Genomic DNA, 13,148 nt, shown 5'->3' on the forward strand with positions numbered 1-13,148 from the left:
ACTCCGGCTCCCTGGGGGCCACCTTGGGGAGAGCCATGGAGCTCAGGCACGGAAGGAGAGCGGGAGAGTGCCCAGTCAAAGGCCCAGGGGTTACTGGGAACATCAGCTGTCTCTGTCCCTTCCTGTCCCCTGACCGAGGATGGGGGTGGGGCTGAGGAGTTAGGGATGAGGGTGGGGGAAGGGGAACCTCCTTTATAACCTGTTCATCTCCATTAACCCCTTGCTGCCAGTGGGGTTCAGGGTCTCTGAAGACAGGGGCATGGGGTGAGGAGACAGAGTGGGGACACTGAACTACTAAGGCCTGTGTCTTGGGGGGTGCGGGAAGGAGGGTCTGCTTGCTCTCCTGGTGCCCCGCAGCGCCCCCAGAGAAGCCCGGAGCAAGTAGAAGCCTCCGTCCTTTCCGAGGCACACAGCAGGGGGTGTGTGGCTGGCTGCTGGAAAGGAAGCGACCCTGCTTCTGCCGCCTGGTGGGGTGTGGTTCCAAGCGGGGCTGGGGATGCGGTGACCTCCCCACGCTCTCTCTCCGCGCTGCTCCCCCCCCCCAACGCCCTGTTCCCCTCGGGGCACCGTGTCCCCTGGTGCTCGGCGGGGGTGGGGTGCGGCCGGCCGGGAAGGGCGGGTCGTCCCCCCTACCCCCACCGAGGTTCTTTGGAGCGGCCGAGGGGACGTGCGCGCGCCCCCGGCGCGGGGCCCCGGGCGCCCGACCTCCTTCCCTTACGGTCCGCGGCCCCCTCACCTCGCGACACGCAGGAGCCCATCACGGGGCCGCGGGGCCGGGCCGCTGCGCCTTGGGTGCGCCGGGCCGCCGGGCGCTCATGTCTCCTCGGGCTCGGGGCTCACGCGCGGCGCTGGCGCAGCGGAAGCGCGGACGAGCGAAGAAGGGGCCGGGGCTCCGCTCTGCTCAGCCGCCGCTCCCGCCGGGTCGTCCCCGCCAACGCCGCCGCCGCCGCCGCCGCCGCCGCAGCGCCAGGCTCGCCTCGCGCCGCCGCCTCGCGAGCCGCGCCCGCCCCTGCCAGACGCGGGCAGCACGGCGGGCGGGGCGGCCCCGGGGAGCGCTCGCCCCGAGCCCCGAGCCCCGAGCCCCGAGCGCGGAGCCCGCGAGGCCGCTCCGCCCCCAGCGCGCCCGGCGCCTGCAGACCTGTTGCAGCAGCCCGGCCGGGGGGTGGCGGTGGGGTAAGCAGGAGCCCGGCGGGGGGGCGGGGGGAGGGGAAGGGGAGCCAGAGGGGGAACTTCTGGCCCTCCCGCCTCCCGCGCCACTAGGCGACAGGGGCTGAAGGTCAGGGAAGAGGGCGGTGGGGGCGGGGAGATTCCTGCATTTGGGGCACAACCTGGCTGAGCGCAGTAACACCAATTCCATTGTACCCGTTTTGCAGGGGAAGAAACAGGCTCACGGAGGTCGGATGCCTCGCCTGAGGTCCCTTAGCTGTGAGGGACAGCGACTTTTGACCATCAGCTTCTCACTGGGGGGACGGCTGCCCAGGCTGGGGATACAGAGTGTGGGGATGGTGTACCAGTGGCCTCACTGACGGATGAGAGTTAAACTTCACTCTATGGGGTCAGGCGGGTGAGAGGGCCGGCCTGGGCTGCCTCAGCCCTGCGCCCGCCGTCCGATGGGGCCACAGTGGCCCCTGTGATCACTCACACTCGCTCCCTCACACACCTCCCCACGAACACAGACGTGTGCAGTACGCACTTGCACGTGCACATCCACACACTAACAGCCACACACACTCAGATTTACACACAGGCACCACCCCCCCACCCCGCCCCAGCACGCAGCTCTTCAGCATCTGAGCGCTCACTTTCACATCCTTCTGTCTCACTCCATCTTTACACCTACCTGTGCACCAGGCAGGGCACGTGTCACTGTTTCCCTTTTACAAGGGAAGAAGCCAGGTTCACTGGTTCTCTTCCAAAACCTGGTGATGGCCCAGCAGGACTCTGAAGGTTTGAGGCAGGGGTGCGGGTGGAGCCGGAGGCCTCTAGCAGGGCAGGATCTGGGTCCTGTGGGACTGCAGGGTGGTGGTGGGGTGAGCAGTGGGGCGGGTGCTGCCGTTTTTCTCTTTCCCCAGGCCTGGTGCCCTCTTCAGAGTAAAGTCCTGATGGGGAGTGACCCTGGACATGGGTGTCAGCAGAACTGGTGTGAATGTGGCTTCAGCTCACACAAGCTGTGTGACCTTGGGCAAGTTGCTTCACTTCTCTGAGCCTCAGATATTTTCTTTGTTAACTGGGGGTAAAAATTTTACCTCATGGGATTGCTGTAAGAATCAATGAGATAATTGTGCAAAATGGCTGACACATAGTAGGTTCTTAGAGCTAACAATAATTAACGGTGATGGTGAACACAGGTGTGACGCACTATTACTTCACCAAGTGTCCCTACCCCCACGAGAATCCTGAAGAAACTCCATTCAGTGGATGTGCTGGTGTGAATAAGACAAATGTGCCGGTCCTAGAGTCCAGTGCTGTACTCAGACATGGGTGCTCAGAGCCCTCCATGCTCTGCTTCCATCAGACGAGCCTCCCCCACCCCCCAAGTCTGGTTTGGGGGAGGATAGCTCTGAAGGGACGAATGCCTTGCTCAGTGCCAGCTGTGTGCCTGCCCTCGTGTGGAGAAGGAAAGGCTGGCCTGCCTGCAGCCAGGCTCTGGGGTCCTGTGCTATGTGGCCCAGGGTTGGGGCGGCAGAGGTGTCCTTTCTCTTCTTCCTGTCATGGAGTGACTGGATCTGGCTTGGAGGGAGGGCTCTGACTCACCATGACGCAGGACGCTCGGTCACAGCTGCAGATGCTCCCAGCTGGCAGCCTGGCAGCTCTGGGGACAGAGGGGACGGGGACGGGGACCCCGGCAGAGAGGATGTGCAGCTCACAGGGGAGAGAATGCCTGGGGAGCCCACTGTGGCCCCTTCAGCCCAAGACGCAGACAGGTAGATGAGTCTGGGCAGAGGCCCCTCCCAGGGTCCCTTGCTCACCAACTCAGAGACATGTCTGGGGTGGGGGTCTGGCTATCTTAGCCTCTAGCATTCGTGCTGGTCAGTTCCACCCTGATTCAATCCTTTCATTGTACAGATGGGCGCTCAGAGAGGGGCAGGGGCTCGCCCAAGGTCACACAGTAAACTGGCGGCAGAGTGGAGACTAGAGGCCAGGCCTCCAGCCCAGCCCTGGCACCAGCCTGAGACTGGGCCATGTGAGGTGGGCAGCTCCCCTTGCACGCCCACATTCACCTTCCCAGTCCTTGGAATTCTGCTGAAGTGGACGATTCCCAGACAGCTCCAAGATGTGTGGTTATCCTTCCCCCCTGGGGGCAGGCCGTCCTTTCCCAGCTCAGCCCACAGCCCATCTGCCCAGCGACCTTCCACTACACTCCCACCAGCCATCCACAGGGGGAGGGAAGAGGGGGACTCCTGGTGGGTGAGGGGACCAGGGGAGAGTGCCCGGGCCATGCCCTTCACACTGTGAATCTTACTCTCCCATCATGATTTGGGGGACCCAGCCAGAGCCCCCTCTCCTGTGGCCTGCCCCACTTACTCCTATTCAACAGTGGACATGCACTAGTCCTGAGTGCCTGGCCCCGGGCTGGGTGCTGGAATGTGGAGAGCAGATGCTGCAGGGTTTGATTGGAGGGAGATTAATCAACGGGAGCCATTACAGTGACGAATCAGACTCAGTCCCTGCCCAGGCAGCCCTGGGAGGGGGGACGGTGTGGTGCACGGGGAGCCACGTGCATAAGTAACTCGGGTCAGGGTGGACAGCAGGGCATCCCCATGTCAGCCAAGTGTGGTAAGAGGAGGGTTGCTTCTGCCAGGGGCCATGAGGGTGGTTTCAAGGCGACAGTGACCCTGCAATGGAATTTTGAAGGTTAAGTGGGATGCTGGCAGATGGAGATGGAAGAGGGACCCGTGTACACAAAGACTAGGAGGCAGGGGTGCTGAGGAGCCCATGGGGGACTGGCATCTATAACATCCGGGGGTCCAGTGGGAGAGGACGAGACTTCAGACTGGAGTTGCCCACCTCCCAGCCTCAAACATCTCCTCAATATTTGTTTTCTCAGGAAAAGCAGGCAGAGCTGGATAAGCAGAAAGAGAACAGAATTGGAAACCAGACAGATCTAGGTTTAACTCCTGTGCCCAGAATAATACATAGTAGATGCTCAATAAATATTTGTTAACTGAAGGCAAGAAAGTGAGACTTGTCCAAGACCACACATCTTGAAAGTGGTTACAACCAGGACTGATTCAACCTCTCATTCACCCAGCAAATACTTATTGAGCACCTACTATATGCCCCGCTCTGAGTGGTGCTGAAATTTCGACATGATCGAGACAGGTCACCATTCACTGGGGGAGGGAGAACAGACTGGGTGGGGAGGTTGGCATTAACCCAATAATGACCCAGGCAAATTGAGACTCACAGCCCTGGAAAGTTCTAGGGGAGAGCTCTTGAGAGGGTAGAAGAGAAGGACTTGATCTGGTCTCTCAGGTGGAGGGAGCATCCAGGGGAGGTGACAGTGATTGAGTCCACAGCTGAAAGACGAGTGGGACCTGGCTTGGAAGAGAGAACACCACAGACAATGGGGTGGAGGAGGGAGGAAGTGTTCGATTCCCAGGAAGGAGAGAGGGCCAGGGTGGCTGGAGCACAGAGGATGAGACGGGGAGCAGGGGGTGGCAGGAGCCGGCTGCTGCAGGGCCTCACACTGGGATCTAGTCTTTATCCAGAGAGCACTGGGAAGCCCCATCCTCTGTTTCTTCATCTGCAAACCGACCTTCCTTCCAGTTATTCTTGGGATGGGGGGTTGTCGAGGCCCAGATGAGGGTCCCAATACAGTTCCCTGTTTCTCTGGAGGCCCAGCCTGGCCTGAGGGGCCCAAGGGGTCTTTCTGGGAAGCCTGAGAGAGAAGGCCACAGGCTGACCTCAAAATGTGTCCACTCTTAGCTCCAGCCTTGGGCCTGGGGGCTTCTAGCCAGGGTGGGGTGACTGGTCAGAATCCCTTGTCTTCCCCCAGGAAACAAGCTGGACTGGGTGGGATAGGGAGAGGGAGAAGGGTAAACCCACAGTCTGATGGGGTGGGGGAGACAGAGTCCTCAGGGACCTCCAAGTCTGCTGGAGGAGACACTGTGATAGGCACTGGTGACACTGGGGTGAAACCAGCCCCGGCCCTGGGGAGGCTTCCAGCCTGGTGAGTGAACAGGTACACTGAGTTCATCTCTAAAATGCCTGACCCAGGCCTGGTCTACAGTGGTTGCTTCATGACAGGATCCCTTTCTCAGGGTTCAGAGGCTGGTACCCTGACTCCTGGACTTCAGGATCTCTGCAGGCAGGGAGGAGGCCCCCCCTGCTAGGACCAGGGCAGAGACACTGGGTAAGGCTCACCTGAGATGCTTTTCCTGAGCCATGTGTGTCATGTGGCATATGGCCACCAGGGGGCAGCCTGAGACAGCATCATTCTTTACTGCTTTCATTTTCCGTCCTCTCTTGGCCAATTGACCTAGAAAGTACCATGTTTGGCAACTCAGACCCAGCCACGGTTCAAGGCTGTGCATCATGTGCCCTGCACAAAGGTGCCCAGCCGAGGGGAGGACACTGAAACCCTGCCTGTGCTCTGGTCACCAAGCTGGGCTCTGGCATGGGCTGGGTCTGCCCTAGTATGGGGTGCCTTTTCCTTAGTGCAAAATTGTCATCTGCTTTCCACGCTCTGTACTGCAAGGTTGCATCCACCCACATTCGCACAGAGTCTCCATCTAGACCAGCAACACTCCTGAGCTCAGACATCACCTGGTCCTAACCCCCACTGTACAGGTGTGGAGACAGACCAAGGGAACCAAGGCCAGTTAGTAGCAGAGCTGGGACTGAAACCCCACAGCCAGCAGGACTGCCTGCTCCACCTGGAGTCTTCAGGTGCCAGGTGCTACCTCTTGGAGGCCTGGCCCTGCCTAGGGGTCCCGGGAACCAGGGATTGAGACCCTTCAGGAAGCCTGAGAAAAAAGGCCACAGGCTGACCTCAGAATGTACCCACTCTCAGCTCCAGGCTCAAGACTGGGGGCTTCCAGCTGGAGTGGGCTGACAGGTCAGAGCCTCTCCCAGGCAACCAGCTGGGCTAGATGGGGAGGGACAGAGAATAAGCCCCCAGTCTGATGGAGGAGGCACATCTACTGTCCTGGGCACTGGGGAGACACCAGCCCCCGCCCTCGGGAAGCTTCCAGCCTGGTGAGTAAACAGGTGGTGAGGTGTCTCCCGCATTAGGACCGACCGTCCCCCAGCTCCTTGGGAGACAGGCATTCTCATGGTCATTACAGGCGCACCCCCTGCTGACCTCGGTGGGGCCATTGGTAGGGGTTTGGGGAGCAGTTTCAGGTGTTTGGATTAATAATAGCAACAATAATCATCATGGCAGCTGAGACCTTCCCGTGTGCCAGCTGCTGTGCTGAGACCCCTTCTGGTCCTGTCCTGTTTAATCCTCCCAGTAACCTTAGGAGGTGTGTCTGAGCCGTGGCCATGCTGGGGCAGCCCTGAGACCCCCAGCATTCCTCCTCTGTCTTGACCTTGGGGGCGCTTATGAGCCTGGTAGCTCCTGGGACCTGGCAGCATCGCCTCCATTCCTGCCCCTGGACGTTTGCACAGACTGTGTGCTTCCCCCTCGATTAGTCCCTGTCACATGTATCCCTCAAGTCTCAGCCACAGAGGCCTTCCCTGTTTCCCTCCTCATTCCTGTCTACATTCATCAACTATTGATCAAATCAGCACCTGCAATGTGCTGTCTGCTCAAATAAGGGGATATAGTTGAGAGTAATCAGACAAGTCCCAGCTGTCTTGGAGATTAGAGGAGGTGTCAGCAAACTATGATCCGTGGGCCAAATCTGGCCCTCAGCCTATGTTTGTAAATAAAGTTTTATTGAAACATATCCATGCTCATTTGTTTACCTATTTTCGATGGCTCTTTGCCTTGCAATGGCAGAATGGCGTACTTGCAACAGAAATCTTATGGCCCTCAAAGCCGAAAATATTTGCTATCTGGCCCTTTGCAGAAAAAGTTTGCCAACACCTGGCTTAGTGTCTTGCAGAGAAGGCAAACATTAACAAGCCACTGGAGGGACTTCCTGGGTGGCACAGTGGTTAAGAATCCACCTGCCAACGCAGGAGACACGGGTTTGAGCCCTGGTCTGGGAAGATCCCTCATGCCGCAGAGCAACTAAGCTCGTGCACCACGAGCCTGCGCTACTGAGCCTGTGCTCTAGAGCCCGCGAACCACAACTACTGAAGCCCGCACACCTAGAGCCTATGCTCCGCAACAAAAGAAGCCACCGCAAAGAAGAGTAGCCCCTGCTCACCGCAACTAGAGAAAGCCCGCATGCGGCAACGAAGACCCAACGCAGCCAATAAATGAATAAACAAACAAGCCACTGGAATAAATAATAAATTGAAAAATTGTGAGAAGTGCCAGGAGGGGCATAACAGGGGCAGGAATTCAGACAGGGTTAGACTGGTCACCATTTCTTCTTACCTCCCACCCTTGATACCCTGATCAGGTCAGTGGAGGCAGGATGTGGACAGCATATACAATGTGCTGGCCCGTCTGAAGGTCAAGCCTTAGACTGGAATCTCCTCCTGGGTTGTGTTTATGGCAGAGGTGAGGGTCCTGCTGAAATCTGCAGTTTGGGCCACTGCCCTCATTCTCACATCACCAGACCTCAGAGTCAGTCATGAGCGCTCTCACGTCTCCTCCATCTCCTCGTCCCCTGGGAGGCAGGCAGAGCAGGAAGTACTGTTCCTTTTACAAATGGGACAACAGAGGCTCGTTACGTTTAATGACTTGGCCAAGTCTTGCTGAGCTGCAGGCAGAGATCTTGATGTTGTGGGAAAGCCCTGGACGGTATTTAGGACAACAGGGGTCTAGCCCAGGAATCATTTGGGTAAGTCTGTTCTCCTCTGGGCCTCAGTTTGTTCATCTGTAACAGAGAAGGTTAGGGAAAGGAGCTCTTTTCTGGATCTGCCAGCAGCATGCTGGGGCTCACCCCATCCCTCTCCAGGCCTTGGATTGTCTCTGTAAAGTGGGGAGAGAAATGCTGGGCCCTCGCACACTGCCGGGGCTGGGCCCAGGCTAGGCAGATCACAGATGGGAAAGTCCTTTGAGCTCAGGGGAAGAAAGGAGCTGTGTAAACCCAGCGGGTTATTAGGGTGATGGGGATGGGGCCTGAGCTGATGGTCCCAAGGCCCCAGGGCAGTGTTTGATCTGACCAGCAGAGGGCACTGTGGGGAAGCTATGGCCAGCTCCTGAGCTGGAATCATTTTCCCTCCTGGAACACAGATCGGGGCCCCTCTGTGTGCCTAACCTGCAGTGCTGGATGTGGGGACACGGGACCCGAGATGCTCCCAATCTAGGGATGGGGTTGGGGTGGGGACTTGAAGCAAACAGGCCTTAATACTGAGATGGGCACGGTGGCGGGGCCAGGCAGGGATGGGGACCCCCTTGCTGGAGGCTCATGGGAAATCAGAGGCCAGAGGTCTGAGCTGGACAGCCAGAGAAGTGAGGCATACGGGCTGCCTGGGCTTGAATCCTGGCTCTGTCACCTATAGGCAAGTTACTTCACCTCTCTGGGCCTCATGTTCCTCACCTGTAAAATGGGAATAATAATTGCACCCACCTCACAGAGCTGTTGTAAGGACTAAATTAGCTACTCCTGGGTAACACCTTAGAACAGGGCCTGACTCGTGCAAGTCCCTTAAATGTTGCTATTGTGACCTGAACTGGACAGTTTGGACATTGGCAGCTAAAGCCACGAGGGGTTTGCCTCCACGGACGAGGACAGGGCTGAGGATGGAGCCACCTGGAGAAGAAAGAGGAAAAGGAGAGAGAGAGAGACACTGCCTGAGAGGGGGAGGGGAGCACAAACTTGGGGAGGAGGGGGTTTGGAGGAGGAAAGAGTAGCTAAGCACCCAGTGCAGCCCCAAACTAAACTCCCTGCTGAGTCACCCCCTCCCAGCCCCCTCCCCAGCTGTGTGCTCTCAGGCATGCCCTTGGGCCTCTCTGAGCCTCAGTCTCCTCCTCTGTAAAATGGGGTAATATCTCCTGCATCACAGGGCTTCAAGGCTTCCTTAAGATGGCTTGGCTCTGAGAGGAGTGGAAACGCCCCCTGCCATCTTCTACTGTAATCCCCGGTCCCATGAGGGGGTGGGTCTGGCTCTGGCCCCACAGACTCCCAGGCCTTTTGTTTAGAAAAGCAGCCAAAGAGGAAACCCCCCAAAACAAACACAGCCCAGCTGGTCTCTGCAGCCCTGCCCAGCCCTACCCTGCCCACTCCTGCCTTCCCAGCCCAAGAAGTGGGTGGGGTGAGTGGGGGGGAGAAACTGACACTCTGGGAAAGTGTTTTTCCCAGTGCAGGGGGGGCAGTAACCGGGTCAGGGTGGAGTTGACGGAAGGGCCCCCAGGACTCACCTGAGGGGTGAGATATTCCTGTTCCAGCAGGTAGGACAGTGAGGTTCAGAATCCACTGGGAAGCTGGTTCAACGTGCAGGTTCCAGAGCCCTGCTGCCTCCTCCCCGCAACCCTGCCACCCAGGTCCTGATTCCCTAATCTTGTGATGACCCCAAGCCCTGGGGGATTAGATGGAGGAGGCCCAGCTGGGCCTGCTGGGAAAGGCAGAAGCCAATTTCGGGAAGGGCCTGGGGTGGGGTTTGTCTGAGGACGGGGGGGACTCTTCCAGCAGGCTTGGAGGCCGAGGACGTGGCAACCATGGAAATAAGGAAGTCAGAAGTACAGGAGAAGAGGCGGTGGGGAAAAGACACACAGAGGGATGGCAAATAAATTCGGTTAAAAATAAAAATTCTTAGGATTCTGCATCTCACTGTGTGAAGGTTTTGGGGTTTTTTTTTTTTTGTCAGCGCTGGCATGTAGGGTCTTACTTAACTCCCTGACCAGGGGTAGAACCAGCACCCCCTGCATGGGAAGCGCAGAGTCTTAACCACTGGATTGACAGGGAAGTCCCCTGGCTGAAGGTTTTTTTACACATTGTCCTTTCGGTCCTTATCACCAGCCTAGGAAGTGGGGGTTATTTTCAGGACCATTGTACAGATGAGGAAACTGAGGCTCTGAGAGACAAGTGCCAGGATTCCATATCCCATCTGCCTAGGAGAGCACAGGAGGCAATGCTCTCTATGTCAGGATGTGAAGATGGGGTGCAGGAGGTGAGGATGGGTCCCTGGGGCTTTGTCTAAGGCTGGTCCCTTTGGGGACCCTGAGCTTCAGAGTAGAGTCGTTGTGACACTTCCAGCCCTGGCAGGGGGTAGGATAAAGGTCATGGTTGACCAGCAGCAAGGTCTAGAGCCTTCTAATCCTGGAGAGCTAGGGAAGAGGCAGGCATCAAGGGTGTTGCCGGGCTCTGGACACAACCTGAGGAGGGAGAGACATGGCTGCGGGGACGGTAGCTACTTCCCCTGCCCCCAGGGAAGCTGCAGTGTCCTCGTGAAAGCTGTCTCCGCTGCCTGATTCTCATCCAGAAAACTCTGCACTGCTCTGAGGAAGACCCTCCCTGGGGGCCCTGCTTTCCCAGGAACCCACCTGTGCAGACCCTGATCCACAGCAGTCAGGCAGCGGGGCTCTGGGGTCCATCCTGGGTAAGTAACGCTGTGGGAGTGACCACTTCCCCTCTCCCCACCACTGAGAGGATCTAGTTCACAGTCAGGCCCTGGGTCCCAGGCTTTGGGTCGGAGAGCCTGGTTCAAATTTGGAGGTGAATAAGAGGTTGTCCAGGCTGGGGGTGCTCCTGTGGTAGAGGGGAAGACAGGGGGGGAGGCAGGAGCTAATTCTGCAGGACTTCAGGCTCCCAGCCTCGGAAACCCCCTGGCTGGGGACTTGTCAAGGGATTCTCAGTCCCAAACTGGTTGGCTCCCTCCCTGGCCAGCCTGCAGGCCATCTTCAGCTTTCAGTCTCTCTCCCTTCTACCGCACTTTACCCCCATTTTCAGGTCCTCTTCCCACGTCTCTCTAACCCTCTCCCCCACGGCTAGCTGGGGCCCGCAGGCCTGGACCACTCGGGTCAAGTGCCCTCTGATCTAATTTGGACCGACACTTCCTCTCATTCTTAACCCCAGTCTGGGCTGGGCGCCTCCTGAGAGGAGGAGGGGGAAGAGAGTGGGGCTACAGGGTGGAGGTGGGGATGGGCAGCAGATCTCCAAGCAGGAGATGGGAAGAAGCTCTGGGATGCTGGACTGCAAAGGGAGATTCAACTGTGGCCAAGTGACTTAACCTTGCTCTGCCCCAACCTTCCGAGGTGGCTGTGAGGATTAGGGGATGCCGCACCTGGCGTGCACTTAGTCTTCAAGGAGAGTTTGCTGTTATCCTCATTGGAGGATGGCCTCACATGACCTTGTCTCACCCCCTCACTTCTCACTGGGGAAACCACGGCTCAGAGAGGGTGTGGGCCCTGTCCCGGGTCACACAGCACTCAGAGATGGCTAGGCCTGCGCCTTCCCGTGTGGCAGGCTCCATTGTGCTCTCCCCAGCAGGAAACCGCTGTGCTCAGCAGCCTGGGCAGCAGAAAGGAGGAGCAAGTTTGGCTACGTGACCTGCAGGCCCCAGAGGCTGAGCCAGGCCCAGCACCAGAAAACAACCTGCTGGGGGCAGCCTGGGCAGGGCAAGAGGGGTGGGCACCAGGGTGGAGACCTCCCTGCCTGGAAATGGAGATATGGGCTGAGCTGCAGCCTTACCCTGGGCCCCAAAACTGCCTGCAGGGGGGCAGCTGGTCTGTTCATTGCTCCCCAGAAGAGCAGCTGCTTGGGGGAGGAGAGGGCACACAGGTGGGCAGCAGGGCCAATGGGCACCTGCGGCACCTGGGGGCGATTTGCACAGGCTGCCCACCTGCTCATCAGCTCTGGTTTACAGGGATTTGGGGGGCAAGAGGGGGAGGGCTCAGCCCTGGGCTGGGCCTCTGCTGGGCTGCCCGGGTGGGGTTCAGAGAATGGTGGAGTGTCTCTTCGGGCCTCAGTTCTCCTGGTGACTCATGAGGGGACAGTTGCCTCCCTCACTCTGGACGCAGGGCTGACTCGGGGCCAGGAACCCAGCTTGAGGAGAAGGCCCTCTGGACCCAGCTGGTTCATGGCCAGGCTGGTCACCACAGGGAGGGCTCTGGAGGCCAGACCCAGCAGCCAGCACGCTACCAAGAAGCACAGTGGAGCCACCGAAGGATCCAGCACAGAGGTGGGTGGTGGTCAGATGAGGCTGCTGGAAGGGCCAGACTGGAGGATGGGAGGCCAGAGGCGAGGCCACAGTGTGGGCAGCAGCAGGGGTCTGGAAAAGGATGGAGGGAAACAAGGTTTCACAGAGGCCGAGTGGATGAGGCTGGAAGTGTGGGTGCCGGAGCGGGCTGCCTGCGGTCCACTCCCAGCTCCTCCTCCTGCTGTGTAACACATGGCGGCATATCGATGGTGTATTAAGTCCCCTGCACCTTGTTCTTTGCACATAAAACAAAAGTGAGTTTGGGAGCGTCCCTGGTGGCGCAGTGGTTGAGAGTCCGCCTGCCGATGCAGGGGACATGGGTTCGTGCCCCGGTCCAGGAAGATCCCACATGCCATGGAGTGGCGGGGCCCGTGAGCCATGGCCGCTGGGCCTGCGCGTCCGGAGCCTGTGCTCTGCAACAGGAGAGGCCACGACAGTGAGAGGCCGGCGTACAGGAAAAAAAAAAAAAAAAAAAAAAAAAAAGTGAGTTCGGAACTGGGTCAGAACAGAAAACCCCCCCTGCCTCGTTCTCTGGACCCCCAACGCAAATACCCCAACCAGAGTATGCCTAGAGCAGGACAACGGGGCATAAAGAAGCAGGAACCGGCACAGGATGGGAGGCAGAGCTCTGGCCGGGACAGCAGAGGGGCTGGCGAGGAAGCTGGTGTCCCTTGGGGCAGGTCCAAGAAGCCAAGGGCGGCCTCGTGAGCTGGGGTGGTGGGCGTTGGGTAGAACCTCAGCTGGTGGGGTCTGGACGCCAGTGTCATTAGGGGAGCCAGCTGTGCAGCTGGGACCCATTGCTGAAGGAAATGAAACTCGGGGAGGCGACTGGAAGGGAACACCCTGTCTGGATGACGAGAAGCCCCTTGTGGTGGGGCCAGCAGCAACCCTGAATGAGGCTGCTGGTCTCTTCTCCTTCTGCGAACTGCCACACATCCAGGCCA

The sequence above is a fragment of the Physeter macrocephalus genome, chromosome 3 (genome assembly GCF_002837175.3).
Source record: "Physeter macrocephalus isolate SW-GA chromosome 3, ASM283717v5, whole genome shotgun sequence".
Taxonomy (NCBI): domain Eukaryota; kingdom Metazoa; phylum Chordata; class Mammalia; order Artiodactyla; family Physeteridae; genus Physeter; species Physeter macrocephalus.